Source organism: Anabrus simplex, chromosome 3 (assembly GCF_040414725.1).
Source record: "Anabrus simplex isolate iqAnaSimp1 chromosome 3, ASM4041472v1, whole genome shotgun sequence".
Classification (NCBI taxonomy): Eukaryota; Metazoa; Arthropoda; class Insecta; order Orthoptera; family Tettigoniidae; genus Anabrus; species Anabrus simplex.
Window position 1 is genome coordinate 84,730,197 of NC_090267.1, and position 26,563 is coordinate 84,756,759.

The window sequence follows — 26,563 nt, forward strand, 5'->3', positions numbered from 1 at the left end:
AAACTAGGACTAAATCGGCTCAACAACCCAAGTACTCCATCTATGAATTAGAGGTTTTGGCAGTTTTGTTTGCTCTGGAGAAGTTCCACCTTTACCTGGAACGTGTCAAATTTGAATTAGAGAGACAACCAAGACTTAATTTGGGTTTCAGCTAGGCCTCGTCGTACGGGACCTATCGCCCGTTGGGCTATCAGAATTTCTTCCTTCCAATTCGAGGTGCGACACATTAGAGAATCAGAAAACGTAGTCGCAGATGTCCAAAGCCGTTTGTTTTCTAGTGATGCTGAGACCACTGAACAGGAGTATAGTTTTCTCTTCCCACGCCCACACCTTCTAATGTTACTGTTATTCTCACTGATATCCCTAAGTTTTTCGTTATATCGAGAAATATCAACGAGAAGATTCAGTAGTGGGTCCCGTAATGGAAACCATTTTTTCTGGGGAACACGTTGTCCTTTATGTATTGAGGAACATGGTTTTGTGTTGCCCTTCGAGGCACGACCAGACGATGAAAGTAGTTGTTCCAGCTGTGCTTGTGCCTATGATCTTCAAATACTATCATGAGACTCAATTAGGGGGCATTTAGGCATCATCAAGGCAAGGGGAAAGATCAGGGACATGCATATTTGAAAGAGTATGGACGGCGAAATATTAGAGAAATGGTTAAAGCTTGTAAATCCTGCTTGCTTAGTAAGCCCACCATATCGACTAACCTAGGTCTATTGTCATCTCATCAGGCATCTCGCCCCATGGAGGGTTTGTATATAGGCTGCGTTGGACCCTTCCCTCAATCGAAGGGGAACGTGAATAAATTTATATATATGTAGACGGCTTCAAAATATTTTCATGGTTATTTCCGACTAAGCTGGCTACCACTCAGTCCACAATTTCTTGCCTTAATACTATCTTCGCTTATTTTTCGTCCCTACCAATATATTGTTTTTGATAATGCGAAGGCTTTCACCTCTAACTTATTTCGAAACTTCTGTTTTGATGTGTCAATATCACATGTAACAACTTCCGCTTACTACCGTAAACCATCTCTGGCTGAGCGGGTCAATCGTAATCTTCGATAAATTTTGATAGCCTTTCATCATGAAGATCATTCCAGGCGGGATACTTATCTGCATTGGTTATCGTTTGCCCTAAAATCGACTCTTCATAAGTCCCACAAGTTCACTCCTGTCTCTCTCATGTTTAAATATGTTCCCAACACGCCGCTGTCTAAACTTTGGTCCCTCAATGAGATATTGCCACAGACAATACATCCTGATAATATCAGAGACAGGAAGAAGGCTAAAAGTTAACTTAAGGCTTCTAATGAAAAGGCTAGAGAGAGAGAGAGATGATCGTGGACGGAGGCCCACCAATCAATCAATCAATCAATCAATCAATCAATCAATCAATCAATCAATCAATCAATCAATCAATCAATCAATCAATCAATCAATCAATCAATCAATCAATCAATCAATCAATCAATCAATCAATCAATCAATCAATCAATCAATCAATCCTGATCTGCATTTGGGGCAGTCGCCCAGGTGGCAGAAACCATATCTGTTGCTTTCCTAGCGCTTTCCTAAATGATTTCAAAGAAATTGGAAATTTATTGAACGTCTCCCTTTAAATGTTGGAGATCAGGTTGTGGTTAAGAATTCTGTAGCTTCAGGAGAGCTTGCCCGCGAATTTCATGGGCCATGTATTATTTTGGATTTCTTAACTCCTGTCACTCTTTTGGCAAGCAACCCAGCCACTGAGAGGATATTTTTGTTTTCAGTATAGTCATGGCAGTAAGAAAATTTTATATTTCTTTTATAAACAGTCTTGAATATTAGAATTAATTAGGTAAAGTATAAATTGAAATATGGAGGCCTTCTGCCCCACTGATATATCGGTGTTTTACCTCTTATTGTTCCACCTGTGTACAAACCCTCCCCTCAAATAAAGTTTACTAATTGTCGGTTGCCCGGAGGCCATTACCTAGCCCCCGCCTCGAAAACCAAGCCTGCAATTCACACACTCATCCTCAATGCAACGCGCTTTATCTGAAACTGCAGCTTAAAACAATAAACAACTCTCCCTCTCCATAAATCATTTTCTGTCTCCAAGTAAATGACTGTTTCAGTGTCCTCTCTGTCATCTTCGGCTGCGCCTCAACATCTGGCGACTGATACTAGCGTGGGGTAAGGGCCCACTCTTCTCTTGCCCTGTCCCTTCATAACGGCGTGCCGGAGCACCATTCTTTCCGGTGAGGGCTGAGGTGCGGTAAGTTGACCGTCTAACTATCTTGAAGCAGTGTCTCTATATCTGCTCTGTAGCGACCATCGCCAGGGCTACCCCACATATGGTAGCGGGAGAGGTGAATCTGAGGGTACTTGGAGGGTCCGGGGGATACCACTAGGGTATCGGCTGCGGCGGCGGCTCTTGCCGTCAAACCTGAACTGTACATCCTGTAATTATACGGATGCAAGAAGACTTCAAGACAAGTCTTCGACATGATTCCTTAAAAATGAATTTTCATCAAGAAATACAACTTAAATTTCTTCTAACTAGTCAAACTTAAACCGTGAGGAGAGACTTTAACGAGGGGGGTGTACCGGGAAGTACACTCGCCCAGTTCATTCAAATGAATTGCCTTGAAGTATGCCATCTGATATATGAAGTTTGCAACTTCTAGTGCAAGAAGTTTATACTTTTCTCTACAGATGTCTCTACTAAAAACTTATGTCATGGGATTATTAAGATTGCAAAGTAATTTGTTATTTTAATATTTACTAAACTGAATGGTTTATTCCTTGTTTCGCGTATGCCAAAGTTTGTAACACTTCTATCTCTTCCCACTAAATTTGGATGCTGGCCAATAGAAAATTTTGTATATTTATTTTATAACCAATAAGACCTGTCTTGTACCTATTTCATTATCCAATGAAAATTTGGTGTTGGGCTTTAGCCCAGAGCCCTTTATAACCTTCTTCTATGGTATAAAAGCCGGCACATTTTTCGACCTGGTTGTCTTATTGATCGTTCAGTCTAATGAGTGTGTGTTAATAAAGGAGGCGGAGGCGTCTCGCCCGTCATCGAGTATTCTATCAGCTTAAGGTAATTGCAGCCATCATATAACTAAGTGATAGCCTCTGAAAGGTAGCTCGAGGAGAAGATTTCCAATCATTAATAATGTAACCTTAAATTTCCAAAAATGTAAATTTCTACTTCTAACGAAAATTTCAACCAAGACAAAAAGAACGTAGCTGAAATTAGGGAATAGAGAGTGCGATACCCTTCGTATTCCCTCTCTACTTGATTTTGAGGTGACTATGACTTCGTAACCGTTTCATATTTTTAACTTAACTTTCCTCCAGCTAATAACCTCAGTAGCATAGGATTAGCTTCCGCAACTTCAGGCCATAAGCCCAAATAGTGTTTTAAACTAATAATGGCGAATTTCTAGGAGCGCATGTTCGCCTCCCCACTACTTTGGTTTTTGGGCCAGTAACTTTAACCTATTGTATTTCACAAAGGCCTGGTGGAATGGCTACTTGTTACCCCTGTTAAACTTCAGTCTTTTTATGTTAAAGAAAGTTGTCAGTCGGGATTTAGGACAATCAATACTGTTCGGTTTTGTAAAATATATTTTGTGCTTTACGTAGGCCTGGACCTTCCTGAAAATGTATTTTTGACAGGGCAAAGACTATCTGTTTATTAATGTTTTTAATATTGCCTTTGGAAGGCTTGATTTTATAAGGTGTGTTGTGTCTATTATCCTATACAAATTTGCAGAGCAAGGAAGCTCAACAGAATTTCTCCAGAAAATCCGCCATTCACTTCAATAATTTATCCATGTATTGTCATCATAACTGTAAATATCCCGCGATATACCTGTAGGTGAAGCACGGGTTGTAAATATATGAGCCAAATAAAAAAGCCCTTACTTTGTTGTAAAAGGAATTGGGAGATCCGTCTCCTTGACTGGTTTTCTGGAGGAGTCGCGGTGCTCTTAAAGAGTGTATAATTAGGGGGCTTCAAAGTCAAACTTTTTAATCAAATAATATTCAATTTTCTAAAATTTGTTACCCACTCTTATATATTTTAGTGTCTCAAACTGTAAAGTTTAACTCCTGGAAAGAAACAAAAGCGTAGCAGAGAAAAATAATATAACTCTAACTTTAAAAGTTTTAATTAATCTTTTGGTTGTCTTAGATAGACCAATTCATGCCCGCACCTTCCTTCACCTCCGTCCACCACGGTATCCCCGTAACAACAAATATAATTACTATTATTATTATTAGTAGTAATATTATTGTACCGAGAGGTACACCTCACCCCGTGCATTTATACGAAACGCCTTGAAGAACACTAACACATAAAGTTTGCAATCACTATTTCAAGAAGTTTAGACATTTATCCATATATGTCTCTTTTAGAAAAACTGATTTCTTGCACTCTGGTGTAAGGGTATTGGAGCGCAGTCTCTGGATAAAATTACAGAACATTGAGGCTCTTTCTTTTAATGTAAAAGAGATTTTTTTGAATACTGAATGCTGCCTTTGGAAGGCCGTAACTCGTATATTTTGGAGCAAAAGTTGCTCTTGAAAATTTTGTGATTTAAATGGGGAGATTAGTCTCCTTGGATATCAAACTAAGCGAAACTGTTGTGATTTTGTAAATTGGGAGCTTGAAGCTCAAATTTTAGCTGATCATTTCTTGGTTATTCTTTTTATACATTGAACCAAACTAGCTCTGTACCTGAAAACATGTTCTGTCGCCAAGCGAATTGTTGTGTTAAAATTTAATATCTGAAAAGATATCAAAAGAACTATAACCTTTATTTTTAAAGTTTTAAATTGATCTTTGACTGTTGTAGATAGACCCATTCAAGCCAGCACATTCTTTCAGCTCTCTGTTCCACGCAAACACGGTAACAAGTGGTAGCAAGGCGTGGTTGAATGGGGCTATATAAAACCCCTTTTGACAGCTAAACATAGAAATTTACATCGAACTCTAGAAAGGTCCAATCTGGAGGCACGGTTGTGGCAGATACTGCCAAACTTAAAGAATTTACTATTTGCATTCCGGTATTTGAGGAGAAAGAAATTGATGAGGCTCTATCCACTATCACAGACAATACCACCGAGCTAGCTTCAGTAGTTAGTTTTTTGAAGTAAGTGATCCATCACCTAATCAATTTAAGAGAGTTCAGGCTAAGCCATTTCATTTCTACAATAGGGCTAGGGACCTATTTTCTCTATAATTGAAGGAAGATCATGCTAAGGAAGCCAGTAATCTTTTGGAACATCTTTCTGATATGTCGAATAAAGTTAGTCAATTCTTGTCCGAGGCCGAACTTCCTAAAAGTGACCAGGGTCCCATGGTAAACTTGTCTACTGAAGAAGGCTCTAGTAGAGGGGTTGAGAGTAGGAAATATGTTGCTACGCAACAAACATCTGCCCCAGCGGAAACTGAGTTTGGTCATCCAAGATAATTTCTACCGTTCTTTATGACTAATAACGTGTTGGAATGTTCTCAACCTCCTATGCCGTCACCTATTATGTCGCCCGGTTACAGCAGTTTGCCTCACCCATTGGCTATGTTGATTGAAGGCATTTCCAAGTTTTCAGTAAATTCAACTAATGAAGTAATTTCTTTCTTAAGATTTTTAGTCGAATTCCAAAATCACGCTTTAGTGTTTGCTCTCTCTCACTCCCAAATATTTCGAATTATTTACCCACATTCGGTAGGTGTCCTCTTGGACAAGGTAGTAAAAGCAATAGCTGATAGATCATCGATAGAAGTCTTCCACGCCCACGTCCTGGCAAACTTAATTCAGGGTAGAGCTATGTCATCGTTAATTCAGAGGTACCATTTTAGAGTACCGGGTTGGATAAGAACCTGCCAGACTTCATTCAGGATATTAAGTTTTACACCAGGGTGTTCGCCCGTCAGTTCCCTGAAGATCAAATTGTACAGACATTGTTGAAGGTATCTCTCCGCCCCATAGGTCATACCTATGTTTTGCTTCTCGGCTAAACCTTCTCGCAACTCGAGACAGTGGCAGTGTCAGCAGAAGGCGTAAGGTACGCCGAAACCTTTCCTACAAGCAATTTTTTGCATGTGGATCAACGGAACACCTTAGGAATAAGTGTCCCTTGGTCAAATCGAGTGAAATAGGAACGGAGCTGGTACGTCTCAAGGGTGCTTCAAGTGCGGGACATTTGCCCATCTGGCAAAGAATTGCCCTAACTCACTCACTCCTGATTATGTTGTGCCTGACTTTATTATCCCCCTGTCTCCATGCTCTTCCCGTTTTTCTGTATTACTCCAACCTATACACCTTTCTGAACTTGAGGCCACCTTCTGTAACGCAAAGAGTTCGTCTCCAGGCTCTGATTATATATCATATGATATGCCCCGGATCCTCCCTCTACGTGCTAACCAAGCTTTATTAGCTCTCTATAATAATATTCTTCTCACTACTTCTGTTCCTATATCTTGGAATGAATTTTTTTTGGTGCCTATCCCCAAACCTGGTCAACTTCACACTGACGCTAACAGCTTTCGAGGGATTGTCCTTGGTTCGTGTATCCGCAAGACGTTTTTAAAAATTCTCCTTCGACGAATCCTGTGGTCTCTTGAATATTATAATTTGGTTCCCAAATATCAATTCACTTACTTTAAAGGTCGTTGTGCTCAAGATGCTATTAACATTTTAATTATAGATATCTTATTAGCGCAAATTCGTAAGGATTGTATTATTGCTATTTTTTGGACATACGAGAAGCTTTTGACTCCATACCACTTCATCTTCTGTGGACTAATCTCGCACAGAAAGGTTTTCCTGCTCATTTTCTCCACATCTTGCGTAATTTGTATACGTATTGGAAACTTTCACTTAAAACCACTTATTCTTTTCTTCCTTGTCGTCTGTCATCTGTCAGTGTTCCTCAGGGGGACATTTTCAGTGGTCTGCCTTTCGCGCTGTACATGAGTAATCTTGAACAAGTGGTTACACAAAAAGCTCGCATTCTCTTTTATGCTGATGATATAGTTCCTTATTATTCTCATGGTAATGTCGATGTGTGTCGTCACCATATATATCAGCTAATGGAGCAAGTCATTACATGGCTTACTTTTCATGGTCTTCAACTTTCCACCTCTAAATGCTGTGCAATGTTTTTTTACCTCTAAGCGTAGGTTTAACTCTGAGCCACTTGTTTTCGATTCTCATGTCATTCCTTTTTTGTTCCTCCCATAAATACCTTGGTGTCATGCTAGACCGCTCATAATCTTGGAAACATCATATTACTCAGTTACGTAATTCTTTTGATACGCATATTAAAATTCTTCAAGCGGTTATCAGTCGATCATGGGGTGCTGACCCTGGCACAGCTCAGTTGTTATATTCTGCTACTATTCGCTCTGAACTCGACTACTGTGCACATGTTATAGATACTGTGCCGGATTCTTTTCTTAACCACTTAAATACTTTAGTATTTAAAGCCCTGAGAACTTGTGTTGGAGCATTGTTGTCTACCCCTACTAATGCTCTCCTTGTCGAGACCGGTGTGCTCCCTCTTCCAATTCGCCGTAAAATGATAACACCTATATATTTACTTAAAAGATTTGCCCTGGCTCAACACCCATTGCTTCCTAAATTGCAGTTATTAGATGAATACTCTCTTCTTTCACAGGCTCGCCGTCGTAAGATGCCTGCTTTGTTGTATGCATATCAATTTCTTCTCTCCTACAAAAATACCATCTTACGCACTGCTTCCTCTCCCTTTTATTCAGTACATTTTGACTGTTTATTTTTTGTCCCTTCTATCATTATCTCCCCTACATCTTCTTTTTCCTCTTCTATTCCTGGTTCTTCGTTGACTGGCCCTCCTTTTAAAAAACTACGTGTTGCTCTAAGTAATTCTGGTGTCAGCATATATACAGACGGCTCAAAAAACTCTTTTGGTGTTGGAGCAGCGTTCTATATTGTCAATACCAATGTTGCTGAACTCTATCGTTTACCCAGTGACTTTTCTATCTACACTGCGGAAATTTTTGCTAATCGACAAGCTCTCATATACATTAAGCATCATTCTATACCTAAAGCAGCTATTTATACGGATTCTCTCAGTGCCGTTCAATCGATCATGTCCTCTCATCTTTCTTTTAACTGGTATTTGTATCATGTTAAAAGTCTAATTTATTCCTTGCATCAATCTGGGGTGGTTCTCACTTTTGTCTGGATCCCTAGTCATATAGGTATCTATGGGAATGAACAGGCAGATTTATTTGCTAAGCGAGCTGCTCGTGATGGAAAATCCCTACTTAAACTTGCAGTTCCTCTACCCGATTTTTACCCTGTTATTAAACATTCCGCTTATCGTCAGTGGCAAGAAGATTGGACTCGATCAGCTTCTTATAAAGGTCGCTATTATTACAATATTCAGCCTTTTATTCCTCCCTATCCTTGGTATTTGAAGGGTAACAATTCTCGCCGCCACATTACCAACATTATTCGTCTTCGCTTTAATCATGCCCTTACTCCTCTGTATAAACATCGTTTTAACCTCTCCCCCCACTCCTCCTGTCTATGTGGTACTCCGTATGCTGATGTAAATCATTTATTATTCTAATGCCCTGTGTATGATTCTTTTCGTCCGGCTTTTATTTCTCGTCTTATCAGTCTTCAGAAAGCTCTCCCCACCAATGTCTCCTGTTTGCTTACCGATATGTCTCCTGCTATAATACATGCTATTAATCAATATTTGGATGACTCTCATATTCATTTGTAAATTACTGTCTTTTTATTGTTCGCTCGGTTACATACTCCTGCTTCCATTTTTTTTTACTTCTATGCACTTCCTTTTTTATGTTACGCGCTATTTAAGATGTGTACATAGACATGATGCTCAACTTTGTTCTTGTGACCTTTGTAGTGAGACTCATTGCGTGTGATCTTCGTAGTGTGAATAATTGCGTGTGATTTCGCATATTAAGTGTAATATCACGATAATAAGTGTAGTGGCTGGGTGAAATATTAGAGCCCATAATCTCTCCGACAACAACATGAAAATATCGAAGGTACAGCGTTCTCCTTAAGTCTTCGTCTTTCGCCTATAATTATTGAAATAGGTCATATTAAGAATGTACTACCAGTTTCAGTAATGACATAATCTTCAACTGTAAAATGTTTCGAGCAGACCAAAGTCTGGAGTCATATTTTTAGGAGTCATATTTTTATTTCGTAGGTCCTGCCTACGAATCGCATGCAACTACTTTTTACGGAAAGCATCTTGCTTAGAAAATTAATGGTATGAATACGGTCGACCTTGATTCTGGGACATTGGGACACAGCAATAGTCAGGCATCACAATTTTCTTGTCGTCTTTGTTGTCGTAACGATATATTAAATCCTTAACTTCAGCATTTAACTAGGTAACTTATATTAAAAATACACACAAACAAATGACGATCGACAAGCGCATACCGGGTACTACACGTGAGACATCTATCGGTAGTGTTTCAGTACATCCCTATTGAGATCACCCGCTAGGATGATGGGATCGTCCTTAGTTACCATATTCACGCAATTATCTATTTCTTCTATAATATCTGTGGATGTAAACTCTGGTTGAAAATAATCACATATAAGTACGCACTGTCTTGTTCGTATTACTAACGTGTTCTTTGACTCATGTTGTATAGCGAATGGTACGAAATTCTCTTTGAAAAAGCAGGCGATTCCCCCTTTTGGTCTGCCAGTTGGACCTTTATCCGCCAAGACATGAATTGAATAATAACCATTGATGTTCCACTCCGAAATTCAGAAAGTTTCAACTAAAATTGCGATATCGTAAGCCTGTAACATATTCTGAACTGTTGTCGCTATACTCAAGAGTTCTTCTACGTTCCAAGATAGCAGTTTAATTTCCTGCGCGATCAAGTTATGGAGTCTTGGTTGTAGGCAGCTCCACATCGTTCATAAATAAACCAGTCCTCATGGATAACAAGATTTATTTACACCACACACTTTTAGTACACCTTTGCATGTGAGATAGGTTACACTGATTACACCGACAAGACACAAAAAAGGCGTGATGCTCATGCTCACTCCACGCAGCCGAATGACGCTAGTTTAGCAAGCTATACCCTGATGCAATGTTGCATCGTGCACAAGGGTGTGTTCTGTATGTGGGGCGAGTTCATTCTTCCTGATGCCGCCACATCACCCCCCCCCCCACGGAGAAGGAAAGTTCACAAATCGAATGGACGGGCAAAGCGAACTCTGCGTCCTGATCGTGTTGTGTACTTTCTGGGTGGTGATGATGCATCAGGTAAGTCAGGTGTAAAATAAGTGCTAGGTTGACTGGATGAAATGGGGGTAGCAGATGTGTCAGGTGTGTTGGTGCGGGTAGGAACAGCAAGGTTTGTTTCTATGTATGCAGGTTTAACACGGTCTGTACTCACTACTACTTCCTTGTTTCCGATCATTAGCGTCAAAGTCTTCTCATTACGGCTGACTACAGGGTAAGGACCAGAGTATGGGGGTTGCAAGGGAGGCTTCACATGATCAACTCTCAGGAAAACATGGGAGGCAGTTGCCAAGTCTTTGAAGACGAATATTTTCTCTTGACTATGGCGGGAGGCAGGAACAGGTCTTAGTTCGGCCATTACCTTCCTTAGGTGATTTACAAAATCCGCAGGGTCAAGTGGAGTAGGAGAACTGGGCGAAGAAGTAACCATTTCCCCAGGGAGGCGTAGAGGCTCCCCAAAATCTAGTTCGGCAAGGGAAGCTTTCAGATCTTCCTTTAGAACCGCACGCATGCCAAGTAACACTAGGGGTAAGGCTTTTATCCACGTTGCACTATGACACATCAGAGAAGCTTTTAGCTGTCTATGAAGACGCTCCACCATACCGTTAGCGGATGGGTGGTAGCTGGTTGTACGGATTTTTGTTGTACCAAATTGTGTCATAAGTCTGCGAAAGAGTGTAGACTCGAATTGTCTTCCTTGGTCAGTTGTTATACGAGTTGGGAGACCAAATCGGGAGATCCAACCACTTATTAGCGTATCTGCTGTTTCTTCAGCAGTGATGCTGTGCATCGGCCATGCCTCTGGCCAGCGAGCAAATCTGTCAACAGCAGTGAGGATATAATTATAGCCTTCGCAGACAGGCAGTGGACCAACAATATCCAAGTGAATGTGGCTGAAACGGCCTGTGAGTGCTCCGAAATTCCCCAAAGGAGATATATTATGCCTCGTCACTTTATTGCGTTGACAGGACAAACAATCACGAGTCCAGGCACGAGTGTCTTTCTGAATAGATGGCCAAACAAATCTATCTGAGACTAGACGAGAGGTGGCTCGAATACCTGGGTGGCTTAAGTTATGGAGCTTGTCAAAGAACTTGTGTCGAAAAGGAAGTGTCAGGAACGGACGAGGTTTTCCTGTTGATGTATCGCATACAATGGTAGTCGTGGTGCCCGGAAGGGTTACTTTTTCTAATGTCAGCGAAGTACCACCATGCAATAAGGCTTTGAGTTCATCATCGTCCGCTTGGGATCGAGCCAGCGCAGCGTAGTCATCTTCTAGTGAGATGGCTTCAACACGAGACATTGTATCGGCGACAACGTTATCTGCTCCCTTTATATGCTGAATATCAGTTGTGAACTGGGATGTGAAGGACAGCTGATTTAGTTGGGCTGGGGGTAGTTTTTCTCTGCGTTGAGAAAATGCATAAAGCAGAGGCTTGTGGTCCGTATATATGGTGCAGTGTTGTGCTTCCAGTATATAGCGGAAATGCTGGACAGCCTCGTACACAGCTAACAGTTCCCTGTAATAGGCCGGCCACGTTGTTTGACGCGCTGAAAGCTTCTTATTGAAAAATGCTAGGGGCTGCCAATGGTGTCCAACTTTCTGCTGCAAACACGCTCCAACTTGAGTATTTGATGCATCGGTAAAGAGACCTAGAGGCGCATCTAGCAATGGATGAGCGAGTTGAGTGGTTTGCGCTAGGCTTTCTTTGCATTCGTGGAAAGCACGTTGCAATTCTGGAGTCCAGGGGACAGGTTTAGAACCCTTAAGCTTAGAATTGGCTAGGACGTTCACCAACGGCGCCTGCAATTCAGCCGCATGTGGTAGGAAACGTCTGTAGAAGTTGACCATGCCCAGGAACCGGCGGAGGCCCTGGACAGTCTTCGGTAGAGGGTATTCCAAGAGAGACTGGATTCTCTCTGGTGGAGGTTTTGTACCGTCCTTCGAGAGCCGATAGCCCAAGAAGGTTACCTCACTTGCACCTAATACGCACTTGGATGGATTTATGACTACACCGTAATCGGCTAATCTCTGGAAAAGTATGCGGAGATGGTGCATATGCTCTTCAGCATCCCGTGAGAACACCAGGATATCGTCGATATACGGGAAACAGAAGTTTAAATCTCTAGTGACCTCATCCATAAAACGCTGGAAAGTTTGTCCAGCATTTGTAACCCAAACGACATATAGGGAAATTCAAACAGCCCAAAAGGGGTTGTTATGGCTGTTTTGCAAATGTCACTGGGGTGAATTGGAATCTGTTGGTAGGCCTTGATAAGGTCAAATGTACTGAAAATGGTTGACCCAGCAATGTTATGGCAAAAATCTCCTATGTGTCGTACCGAGTAGCGGTCGGGTATTGTTCTTGCATTCAATGCCCGGTAATCGCCACATGGACGCCATGAGTTGTCCCGCTTAGGTGCAAGGTGCAAGGGTGAAGACCAGAGACTATTAGAAGGTCTCGCTCTACCACACCTTACCATGTCCTCGAATTCTTTCTTCGCTATCTGCAATTTTTGGGGTCCTAGACGACGAGGTCGACAAGAGACTGGTGGGCCTTCGGTTGTCCTAATGTGATGTACAGTACTGTGTTTAATATCACGTTGGATCCCAGGTGGGTGAGTAATGGACTGAAACTCAGCGAGCAACATGCTGAAAGGTGAGTCGGTGGATACTGCAGCAGTCTTTACGCTGGCCTGTTCGATAGAGGCTACAGATGCCTTAACGTGTAGGCCGGTGGTGCCGTCAAGGAGGCATCTGTTACGGCAGTCAGGGAGTAAGTTATAGTAAGCCAGAAAATCAGAACCAATGATGGCTGTGCTAACATCAGCAACGACAAATTGCCAACGAAAGTCACGACGTAAACCAAGGTTGAGGTTCATGGAAAGGCTACCATATGTCCTGATGGTACTACCGTTTGCAGCGCTCAGCTCATACCCAGAAGCTTTGCAAGTGCTTCCCAGAAGCTTACGCGGGAAACAGCAAAGGTCAGATCCGGTGTCAATCAGAAATTTTGCTTTGGTATTCTGATCAAAAATAAATAGACGGCGGCCCGATTTAGAACAGACAGTTGCCGTCTTCACTGGCTGTTCGTTCCTTTTTCCGCCTGCCAGGAACAGGGACTAGTACATTTTACAGCTTTATCTTGGAACTTTTTGTGGTACCAACAAAGCCGGCTCTGTGGAGTAAGGGAACGGTCACGGCTTTTAGATCTCCTTTTACTGTGACTCCTGCCTCGGGGCTGGTTACGGGCCAGGGCATCGACTTTACGTGTCAATTCCTCCATCTGGGCAGCTAAAGTGTTCGGCGCAGCTGTAGCATGTACGCCCAAGTGGCTATATGGTGGTGTGACAGTAGGTGAGAGTTCCAAGATCTTGTCTGCAAGCTCTGCTATATCAGCTAGAGGCATTAACTGGGCCGCTAATATAGCCTGCAAGTGCTGGGGTAGTCGACGCATGAAAAGTTGTTTTAATATACTTTCGTCATGAAGTGAGCTACCGGCTAATGACTTTAAGTGACGTAAAAATTGTGATGGTTTCCTATCGCCGAGTTCTTCGTCACCAAGAAGTTGGCGAACTCGTTGCTCTTCGGATACGGAAAGACGACGGACTAGTTCAGATTTTAGTTTTTCGTAACGTCCTGTGGTAGGAGGGTTAATGACAATGTCTTCTACCTCGGCTATGACCTTGGTGTCAAGCGGTGAAATTACATTATCAAATTTAGTCTGGTCGGCCGTGATGCCTGCGAGCCTGAATTGAGTCTCAACCTGGGCGAACCAAACAGTTGGTCTGTCATACCAGAACGGTGGTAGCTTTGCAGAGATTTTGGCAACTTGGCCAACATTGCTAGATGTAGCATCGGTACCAGTAGACTCGTGCTCCTGGAGCCGGGCTAGTAATGCTTCGTTCTGCTCTTGCAAAGGCTTCGTCAAAGCAATAAGTTGTTGGAGTTGGTTCTGCAAGTTGTTATTTTGTTCCTCTAAAGCTTTTAATCGATCCTCCGCCATAATCAAGATGGGTACACAACACAGGGGCAAGGAGAAAAAGAATTCTGAAAATACCGTACAAGATGACAAAGAAGTAGTCAGAGGTACGATGTGTAGTTGTGTAAGTGTAATGAAGATGTGAGGATGAGCAACACAAGCACAAATTTACAAATAGTTTGAAACAATCTTATAGGTTAGCTGGAAACTAAATATTATGCAGGTAGGCCTAGCATATGATAAGAGATTCACAAACATATAAACTAGAATTTAACAAAATAATCTTGCAGATGTTACACACTGATTTTGGTTATAAATGAAAATATTAAGCATAAACCGTGGGTTCCAATGTCCATTTCAAGTCTTGAGGAATGTCCATATAATGCAACTGTATGTTATGCCTGTAATGTAACAACTTAGAAACCACTAAAAGGCACGATTACGATTTATATATATATATAGTACAACAATTCAAGCAGTTGTAATGCATGAGAAGTAGGTTATTTTAAAGTAATTTTACTTGTTTGAACAGCAAATAAAGTAGGCCTATATTGTGGAGTAGTCTGTATCTTAGGCCTCAACTCGCAAAAAGAGAACAAGAAAATTGCACAGAAGATTGCTGGATTACGTACATCAATTTAACACCAAGATTGTAACTATGGTTAGAAAACTAGGTACTGTCCATTGTAGGCCTATACATTTCTTTGTGATGTTCGTACAACTTCACAACGAATTTATGTTGTGAATAATTTGCAGTATTCCGGAACAGTAAAACGTAGGTTATATACATACAAGTTTTTAGATGATGTGTTGCGTTCTTGAAGATTAGCAGATGCGGCGTAACAAAGAGAAGTGGCGTAAAGTTGCCGCGTGCGGACTGAAGCGATGCGTATCACCGACGGCCGTTAGGATTCTGGCGACTGTTTTTGTCGTTTGTCGAATTGGTTTCATACTCGGAAGAGGTGGTAGTTCCAATGAAGTAAACAGTCTAATGCCTCTTTGAAATAAAGTGTGGTAACATACCGTGATCTGTGGTGAAGCACGTGGTCCAAGATAGGTTATGGTATGAGCGTGTTCTCCATACTCGGGGTCACCATTTATGGAGTCTTGGTTGTAGGCAGCTCCACATCGTTCATAAATAAACCAGTCCTCATGGATAACAAGATTTATTTACACCACACACAGTTTTAGTACACCTTTGCATGTGAGATAGGTTACACTGATTACACCGACAAGACACAAAAAAGGCGTGATGCTCATGCTCACTCCACGCAGCCGAATGACGCTAGTTTAGCAAGCTACACCCTGATGCAATGTTGCATCGTGCACAAGGGTGTGTTCTGTATGTGGGGCGAGTTCATTCTTCCTGATGCCGCCACAAAGTCTTCCTTTACAATCAGACCTTGTTCACTTTCGAAACTGGATGGAAAGTAGTTTCCTCTTTGTTATTGGGGACGAAAGGCCTTACACAAACATCTTGAGGCCAAAACTCTGGGCATTTCACCGTGTGAAGGCGGTCAAAATCTATTCCTACCTTAAACGCCTTTTTTATTCCCGTGATAGGGAGTTGTTCGCACAAGATGTCTCCAGTAATTCCATTATCTTTCAAGTATTTTATTAGATCGTCTGTTTCGTTCGTTTGATGGACACTACACTATTTTGTAACCAGAAAAGCGACAGAATCACATGGAATGATGGTAAAGCGCATGTAAATAATCAGCTGAAGGGCGTTGAAATGTCAAAACCTTCTTTTTATTGGTAATCTTTATTTCTAGATCTGATGTGCTATAACCTATTTAATAATTTATTAAGTGCGCAAAAATTTTGTATTACATCCTTTTCATTTTGATGTGTAACAGGTTTTCTAGTATTTTTTCAACTTTGCATGCTAATAAATTATTCCTTTTATTTTGACTGCTAGCGTTATCTTGTGAGTTAATTCATTACTATCTCGTAATGTTTTTGAAGTTATAAGCTCTCTAGTGGCGAACATCTGGAAGCTATTAAAACTTCAAATATCCGTCACAGGGCGCCTTTTTATTCTGAAAAACAAGGGTCAATGAAATGGATGTCAACACGAGCTAGTTGCGTCACAACTATAAACTTGACTTTTCTAGCGTGATAAGTGTTGTTATTTGTCAGGTTGATCAAATTTAACGACCGTGGACTATTAAGATTGTTTTTAGCTTTGGGCAGCTTTGAAGAATCACCTGTAAAGGATGGTAATTATTTGTTTTTTATGCTGTCATGGGCTGTAAACTTCACGTAAATGAATGGAGAGTTTGTTGTAATGGGCACATCAGTTGCGTGTTTTCGACTTTGAGTTACTTGGAAAGCAAAGGGATATAGGAAACTCTTCGCGAACGGGAAGTTCTCGCGAGTAAAAAGGGTGCGAATGAAATTGTGATACGTGTTGCTCGCTGAAATCAACTGGTCGTTGTTATGTATTAAAACAGTAGTAGGCCTGTTTTAATGCTTTTAATTTTTTGAAAGAAATGAACCTGTTCCTTGTATCGTTTTTTTTTTTTTTTTTTTTTGCTCCCAAGAGGAAACTTACACATGTAACATTTGTTTCTAATGGTGATGTAAGTCGGTGGATGTAACAGTTGTCACTTCTGTAGAATTTTGACGGTTGTCAAAAAAGATCCTTCGCCTGTAGGCCCTTACTGCCCCAGTGAGGAAAACCATGTATACTTTGATGAATACTCGTAGATCTTGAAGTTTATTTTTATTCTACTGCTGGACTTGAACTTCACTGACAAATTATGCTAATTTTAAATGAGTTGTTGAAAGTGGATTGCAATGATAGGGGGTGCAAGTAGAGTACGCGAACCTTTTCTTGAGCCCTAGTTCCCATTTAGCACTATGGAGATCAGGGCTCAGGAAAAGGTTCGCGTACTATACATTTACTAGATGGGGACAAGATGTGGGTTGTCAGATGTTCATATTAAAATAAATTTACAGTGTATTGAGAGGCAGCATTGTATTGTTTCAATCTTTAGCACCTCTGAAAACAGAAGTATTTTCTGAATTGGCAGTAGCTTGAATCCAAAGCATTGCATGCAAGTTTTCTGAAAAGCAGAGTCTATGGTTTGAATTTGAGACTTCCATTAATTTATACATTTTTAACAGAATCTCAGAATGCTGTTTATAAATTGTAGGAGATAGTTACATCTTGCTTCAGAAGTGGAATTCACATTTAGGAAAAAATAGGTGAAGTTTTCAGCTGTATATATAGCTTCATGTGATTATTGATGTTGTGATGCTGATCCTGGGACAATGAGTTTTACGTGGAATCCAAACTAGAACATGAATTTTCATTTCAAAAAATCTAGTTGTACTTCCTCTTAAAATAATAATCACCACCACCGCACAGCAGCTGTTGCAGAAAGAAGGCAGCGACGATACCATTTGGCTATTGCACGTCATTTGTTGGTTACATTTTACTAGGTAGTTTGCATTTTTAGGGCATTTATAATTGTTCGGTTCTTCAGTCTTCCAAAACTAATTTTTGAAAAAATAAATATAAACTACCTGAAAAAGAAAACATGTGCTAACAGAATTATACCTTAAAGAGAGATAGCCTAATAAAATCATGGAAAAATGTTGTGAAATGATACTTAAGTAGATGAGAGGAGAGATCCTTTATGCTTGGCAGAGACCCGTCAACCTACCTGCAGAAGTATTCTTAGTTATATAGAAAAATTAAACTCGGCATAGTCTGTCACTGAGATATGGCCATTTCTTCTGTTCCTATTAGCTGCAGGAGAGTTGCTGTTGTCTCTGATAGAGATTGCAGTGTGTGTGGCCCACTGCTTCCACATTCCACGAAAATAGTGAAATCTTTTAGAAGTGACGTATCGTGGTGTGTTATTTATTCCATCGTGCTCTTGGTGCTAGCCAATGTTCTCGACAGTAACCAGTGATCTTGTCAGTAGCCAATACTGTCATAGGGGATACTACAGAATTGTGGGCCGCTTCACAGCTCTAACCTGGGCGCTTACGCCCCCAGACCCCGTTGCTTATCCCCAGCCCAATTGTCTTGTCACTAGCCAGACCTAACCAATCCAGACTAGTGGCCTTGTTACTAGCTGGACCTAACCAATCCAGACCAATGGTCTTGTCACTAATCAGACCTAACCAGTCCAGATCAGTAGTCTTGTCACTAGCTAGACATATCTCACATTCTGTCATGGTCTTATCATTAACCAGACCTGAGTTCATAAGTTGGCAGACTGGTGTTCTGTGCTGTGACATCATGTGAGTCGTACCATGATGGATTCTTAAGCTCCCTTTTGCGATCTGGTTAGTAAAGTTTTACCCATCTCTTTTCAGTTGAGCACTTCCATTTTTTTGTTTCTTGAGTTCTTGTCATGTAGATGGCATCGATTTATTCAGTATTGATCAAGTCAAGGTAGGTAATCAGTAGAGCCTGACTGTAATGGAACTTGAAAACATTGTAGATCCAGAATATACAGTTTGCACATGTTCTGTCATTTTGTGGCAGAAGGCTGCCCTGAGTTGTGAAAATTGGTGTTTTGGAAGAGTTTGCACATTATTTTGCACACAGTTTATTAACATGGAAATACTGACTGGGTGGGATTTAGTTGAATGGAAAATGAGAGAGTGGTTTGTGTTACTTTTGCCACATTCTAGTTCATGATTAGCGGACAACTTACGAGTGGCCTAATAAGTTGTTGAGAGAATTGGGTACCAGTTAACAATGAAACAAGAGGTGCCTTTTGGACATATTTTGATTTGCACCCTTTCTTGTACTTTGGTCGCTATGGCTACCCAATCTGCTATTCTCTAAACTGTAAGAGTTGAGATTCTCGCTGGAGCTATGTAAGTAGAAGATTCCTGTTTCACAGAAATAGTCTGTTCTTAAATGATTTCAAAGAAGATGGAAATTTATCTAACATCTCCCTTGATAAATTATTTCAATCCCTAATTTCTCTTCCTATAAATGAAAATTTGCCCCAATTTGACCTCTTGGATTTCCATCTTTTTCATTTTATGATATTTCCTGCTTTAAAAACCCCATTTAAGCTTATTCGTCTACTTGCTTGAAACATTCCGCTTAGTTGAGCAGCTTGTCTCCTTATTTCCAAGTCTTCCCAGCCCAAAGTTTGCAAAGCTTAAGGCTAGGAAAATGTGGATTCACTGCATAATAGAACGATAATGGGTTTTGGTCCATCTTCTAACTGGACGGAAGCAGTAATTATACCAATCCATAGGTGTCGGGACAGGAAGGATAGCATTTGGAAACACTATCTTCTTTCCTTCAGTATACTGTACCAGGTTAAGTGATTTTAGAGATTTTAGAAAAGAGAATGCACTCACCAGCAAGGGATAAGATGGGTGAAAACTGGTGTAGTTTCAGACCACATTGGGTGTCGTAATAAATTTTCTGTACATGCCATGTAATTAAAAGATATTGTGAGAAGAATAAATAGTTAATATGCTTATGTACCACGAAAGGCATGTGACGGATTTTGAGGGTTTATGTGATCATTGTTGTCAGCAAATTCATCTAAACGATGTGGCCTTGTAAAGTCATAAGTCCAAGTAATTCCTCACAGGTTCTTTCCAGGTAGAATGGTTTTGCCAGTGAACTCTAACAATCTTCCGAATGTATTTATCCCATTGGTCCAGTCAGTCAATCAGTCACCATTGATCTCCATTTAGGGCAGTCACCCAGGTGGCAGATTCCCTATCTGTTGTTTTCCTAGTCTTTTCTTAAATAATTGCAAAGAATTTCAAAATTTATTGAACATCTCCCTTAGGAAATTATTTCAATCCCTAGCTCCCCTTCCTATAAACAAATATTTGCCCCAATTTCTCCTCTTGAATTCCAGCTTTATATTCATATTGTGATCTTTCCTACTTTTAAAAACATCGCTCAAACTTATTCATCTGCTAATGTCATTCAACACCATCTCTCCACTGTCAGCTTGGAACGTACCACTTAGTAGGGCAGCTCGTTCCCGTTCTCCCAGGTCTTCCCAGCCCACACTTTGCAACATTTTTGTAACACTACTATTTTGTCGGAAGTCACTCAGAAAAAATCAAGCTGCTTTTCTTTAGATTTTTTCAGGTTCTAGTGGGCTTTCTCTTGGTCTCAGTTGGTCTCTTGGACTCCACTCTATTACCAATATACCGAGCTGGATAGCTGCAGTCACTTAAGTGCGGCCAGTATGCAGTATTCGGGAGATAGTGGGTTCGAACCCCACTGTCGGCAGCCCTGAAGATGGTTTTCCGTGGTTTCCCATTTTCACACCAGGTAAATGCTGGGGCTGTACCTTAATTAAGGCCACGGCCGCTTCCTTCCCATTGCTAGCTCCTTCCTCTCCCATCGTCGCCATAAGACCTATCTGTGTCAGTGCGACGTAAAGCTATTTGCTTGCATTACCAATATTGCCATCTGTCATCTTTCTTGTGAAAAACGTGGCTAGGCTATTTCTCTTTCAAGGTAGCTGTTCTCTCCAGGATGTAATTAACCCTTTTAACCATTCTGATATCTTCTGCCCTCTTTCTGTTTTTCATGTTAAACCCAGCATTGACCTCTCCATACATATTTGGGCTGTTGTGAGTTTTCCAATTTGTAAACATTCTCATTGTCCAGGTTTCACAGCCACAAGATTGCACGGAGAAGATTTATTGATCAGAAGTGGTTTTCAGATTTCCAGGCAGTTTTGATCTTAAGACTTCTGAGTGGAGTAACAAGGCATTTAAATAGACAGTTAAGCTACAGTGAGAGTTTATGGTAGACTGAATTGTTGGATGAAAAATAGTTGCGGGTATGGGACAGGAATGTGTAATCTTTTTATAATATTTACCAGGATCATTTACTGGAAGATAGCGTATTAAATGTTAGCATGGAATAGAACTGAATGGAATTGTAGTTACAGTTGCAGTTTGGCTTGTAACAGTGACTTGGTCATAATGGCAGTCTGTGTCGAAAATTTGCTATCTTCTAGAAACTTTAATTGGAATGCAACAATCATATTGTGAAACTCAGTATGTTCAAGACTAAAGTGGCATTGGTTGGGGAGATACCTAAGAGGATTGGATTGCCAATTAGAGAATATAAGTTTGATCAGTTGGACCATTTCAAGTACAGCGAGACCTGTTGAAATAGTCACCTTACTTGGCGGTCACTGTAAGAAACAGGAATTTTTCTTTGGAATCGGTCACTTTTTTTGCATTAGACCTGTGTAAATAAATATGGTATACTCTCATTTTAGCGACCAGCTCCCACCACAGTCAGCAGTTGCACATATTTTGTATACGGTACTGACCTGTAATTTGCAGCAGACACAATCTTGTACTGAACGTTATTAAGTTTTGTATATTCCTCTGCTCATCCCTGAGTGGGCCTTCATCATTACTTACTGACAGAATTCGTGGGGTGCAATAAATGCTTTTTCTCACAACCTCCGTACTCTGTTGCCTGTGAACAAAAAAAAAAAGCTATGAAATATATAGACAAAAAAATGAGGCTGCTTTATTGGCTTAAACTTAGCGCTGTTTGATGGGGTATGAACAATGCCACTTAACACGTTGAGTGCCAAGCCGATTGTAGCACACTATTCCACTGGTGCTAGGCGTGAATTTCATCACACAGATTTTTATGAAACATAAAATATAGCGTGATGCCATAAAGTGTCACAGAATTTTTTGATGCTTTATATACAGTGTACAACACAAATTTCGAATACATCAAATATATTTGCTAATTCAAACTAACACAATACGTCAAATATATTTGCTAATTCAAACTAACACAATATTTAGGAAAAACTTACTAAAATGCAAAAAAAAGTACTTACCGGTATATTACATTACATATTGTTACCCCCTGTGAGTGAGGGATGCAGATGAAGAATACACCCCCGGTATACCCTGCCTGTCATAAGAGGCGACTAAAACGGGTGACTTAGGCACGGACACGGTTTATGGTTTGGTACTATGTGTTGGAACCCTGTGGATGGGAAGAGTTGAATACATCCGCAGGTAATCCCTGCCTGTCGTAGAAGGCGACTAAAAGGGTCATGTGGTCATTGGCCCGCTTTTTTTTTGAGGTTTAGTTGTAAACCGATTCAAAATTCTTGATGTGCGTGCTCCTGTGGCTGAAGAAGTATCAGTTTGGAGATTTAGATGCTCCTGGCTTGTAAATGGAATATCTTTCTGTGCCCCTACACAAGGACCCCAGTCATTGTTCACATGATTGTGTACACTATTTGCAGCACCGTCCCTACCTATAATATCAGTATCGCCATCGTCATCCACATCTCTCGATACATTTGTCATGCTGTTAGTGCACTCATTGTCACTAGCGTTATATTCACTGTCATCAACACTTAAATCTTTCTCTCCATCAGAATCCATCAGTAATTCACAAATATCCAATTCACTAATTCCCTTCTTGGGAAGTCGCTTACCATTTCCACCAAGAATATTACCAATATCTTCCATTTCTTTATATTTTTTCACAACTACGTAGGTGCTTTGAAAAGTTCTCGGAATGTACCAGAATGAAGTATCTTACCTCGGTGGAACTGCCTTTATTTTTCAACATAGTCTCCCTGTAGACGAATGCATTTGGTCCAGCGATGTTCCAATGCCTTGATCCCATCTCGAAAATGAGATTCCTCCAGGCCTGCAAAAACCTCTCCAATTCGGCTGTCAGTTCTTCCCTTGTAGAAAATCCGTCCACTGAGGACAATTTTCAGATTGGGGAATAGATGAAAGTCTGTTGGTGCCAAATCAGGTGAATAAGGTGGATGTGACAACAATTCGTACCCCAGTTCATGAAGTTTTGCCAAGGCAATAACACTTGTGCGCGGCGGAGCGTTGTCCTGATGAAAGATGACCTTTTTCCTTGCCAAACTAGGCCTTGTTTCGCATATCTTTTCCTGTAGTTGGTCTAGTAGGTTTGCATAGTATTGCCCCGTAATTGTTTGGTCAGTAGGAAGATAATCTATCAGCAGAATGCCTTTTGAATCCCAGAAAACTGAGGCCATGACCTTTCTGGCCGAACACACTGCCTTTGCTTTCTTTGGTGGTGGTGAATCAGCATGTTTCCACTGCTTTGACTGCTGTTTTGTCTCTGGAGTGTAATAGTGGACCCAAGTTTCATCTGTAGTCACAAACCGGCGCAAAAAATCTTGTTGGTTGCACTGAAAACTGGCCAGACTTTGTTCGGACATTTCCAATCTGGTGCGTTTATTGTCCAATGTCAAGAGCTGCGGCACCTATCTTGCGGATAATTTTTTCATACCCAATTCTTCGGTTAAAATGTAATATACCCGTTCAGCTTCAGCAACCTCCCGCACTTTCAGTCGACGATCCTCCATTACCATTTTATGCACTTTTGCGATAAATTCTGGGGTCGTAACACTTTTTGGCCGTCCACTACGCGGATCATCATCCAAGCTCTCCCGACCAAATTTAAACTCGCTGGTCCACTTGGCAACAGTTGAAAATGAAGGAGCAGAGTCCCCCCAGTGTGTTCTGAAAGTCAGCATGAATTTCCTTTGCTTTCATACCTTTCTTTACAAAGTATTTAATCACTGCTCGTATCTAAGTTTTTTCCATTGTCACAAATCACTATGCGGGAACAACAACAAAGAGTCCTCACTACCACACTCCTGCAGCTAGAGCACTGATGCGCCACGTGTTCACCCACAAAGGATGTGTGATTATTGCGCGGGAACCTCGTTGCTCAAGCACTGACATCTAGCGGTGATTCCGAGAACTTTTCAAACCGTCCTCGTATACAAACCGAATGATAATTTGCATGTAAACAAGGAAAAAAACAATGCCTGGCATGCTTTCACTTATGAGAATGACCACTGGCCAGTCGGTGATTTTGGAAGAATACTGTGGCACCATATGGTGGCACAATTTTACGCGCATAGATGTCACAGCTGATTTTCTACATTGCATCGCCCGAAATTCTGCTGTGCCACCATATGGCGTCACGCCAGCTCTGATTTCAAGACCTTTGTGGTGCCATATGGCGTCACACCATCCCAAATTTGAAGACCAATGTGACACCATATGGTGGCACGTGGCACCCAATGTGTTAAAAGTCGGAGAAAAATACATTCAGTTTGGTTGTAGAGTTCAGTTGTGTACAGTCAGATAAGTCAAGGGTAGTTTTTAACATTGGAATTGAGAAGGAAAGTGATTGTCGAAAGTGGGAAAGGAATTTCTACAAGGAGATTCACCCAAATGTTGAAATGTGGTAGAACTCAAGTGAATAATATTCTTAAAAATGACGAATGCTTTTGTAACGAGTGGAAAGAAAACAAACATCAGGGAGTACAAATGAAATGAGAAATTGAAGTACAAAGAAGTGAATGATTATATTTAGGGCCTACCAGTGGTTCACGTGCCAAGATCTTGACAGTTGTCAGTATACAGTAGTAATGTAAGATTTATTCTCGCATTCCAATATGACGTAATCTTAATATAATGGCCAGCTGTTCTAATGGCCATTTTCTTGAACGACTCATGATCGCTTAAGCCAAGTCGTAAAAATTCTTTAATCTTGTTATTTTTTTATGTACTTGCCTCTAATGAACACTTTGCAGAATTTTTACATTTTTAAAGCACTCAATTTTAGGTTATTTTTTCTCTATGAAAGGAGCTAGTTTTTCAGAGCCATCATAATTTGCAGCAATGACTGCTGTACTCCTTTCTTACTTAATTCTTCCTCCATGACATTGTTCTCCTTTGAAAATGTATAATTCATCAGGCATAGGATTTATGAAAATGTGAGATTCATATTCTGAAATCAGATTAGATGGCATTGATATTTCCCTCTGCGATAAAGTGGTTGACTTATTATACCTCTCCAGATATCTGGCAGTAAGCAGTTCCATGTCTAGCTTAAATCTATTCAACTGTCCATTGGAAACGGAAAACTCAAGGTTTAATATGATTGCCATCTCAGACCTTTATTCTTGAATGAAAGCCATTCGTGACTTACGGAAGCCTTTCCACAGCGTGTAGGTATGGCTGTGCTTCAAAATTGAAGCTTGCGACGTAAAGCCCCTAGCAAAAAAAAAAAAAAAAAAAAAATGAATCCAGCTTAAGGTTCTAGTATCAACTTTTTCTGGTTCTTGTATCAACTTTTTCTGCATGATACCCCTTACAACCATCCTACCAGCATTACAGTTGGGTTGAATGAATCATTTTAGAAACTGTTGTTCTTAATGTAGATAATGGACAAGACCATCTTATGCAAGTAACGAGTGTTATAAGGGAGTGATTTACTGAGCCTTCATGTTGGAGATGTCAAAGATTTAGATTTGAAGTGTTTATTACAGGAATTGAGCAAGTGGCTGCATGGTTTGGGTCACGTAACTATCAGCTTGCATTTGGGAGATAGTGCATTTGAACCCTACTGTCAGCAGCTCTGAAGATGGTTTTCTGTGGTTTTCCATTTTCATACCAGTCAAATGCTGGGGCTGTCTTAATTAAGGCCATGGTTGCTTCCTTCCCACTCCTAGCCCTTTCCTATCCTTTCATTGCTATAAGGCCTACTGTGTTGTTGCAATGTAAAGCAAATTATAAAATAAATATATTATAGTTTAATAACTCTTACTAATACTAATAATAATAATAATAATAATAATAATAATAATTTCGTGTGGCTATTTCTAGCTGAGTGCAGCCCTTGTAAGGCAGACCCTCCGATGAGGGTGGGTGGCATCTGCCATGCGTAGGTAATTGCGTGTGATTGTGGTGGAGGATAGTGGTATGTGAGTTGCAGGGAAACTGGTGGTCTTCTTGACTCAACAATTAGGTGAATTCAAGTGTGAGTTCTGAGCAAGAATTTTCAGCATGATGTATTTGTTAAACTTCAAATGCTACTTCGTTTATTATACAGATTATTTAAAGATAAAAATTTCATTGTTCCGTATTGAAAAGTATCACAGTTAAATTGAAATAATAAATATGGTAGTTCAACCTATTCAACAAGACCTCTTCAACTGATATTGTGTGGACTTGACCGTTACCTTCTTTCTTACTTATGCATTGTTTTTCGAGTTATAATCGGCTGATGATGACCCAGACTGGGGTCGAAACCGGTACCATTTCCACTTTTAATTAAATAAGAATGTAATCTCTAGGCCTACATCTCTTATTTACTTGTATTGAATAGGTTGAACTACCATATTTATTATTTCAATTTAACTATTATACAGATTGTAAAGTGGTACCCAGTCGAGCACCATTTACACACACACTGGGGCGATA

General features: G+C 40.5%; 1 protein-coding gene across 1 annotated transcript in view; it reads left to right on the plus strand.

The window, feature by feature from the left end:
* The first annotated feature begins 16,361 nt into the window (after window positions 1–16,361).
* LOC136866665 (transforming growth factor beta receptor type 3) overlaps window positions 16,362–26,563 on the plus strand; it is a 310,806-nt gene continuing 300,604 nt past the window's right edge. Inside the window, exon 1 of the mRNA XM_068227001.1 lies at window positions 16,362–16,512. The gene's annotated coding sequence lies outside the window, so the exon portion shown is untranslated. The remainder of the gene's footprint in view (window positions 16,513–26,563) is intronic.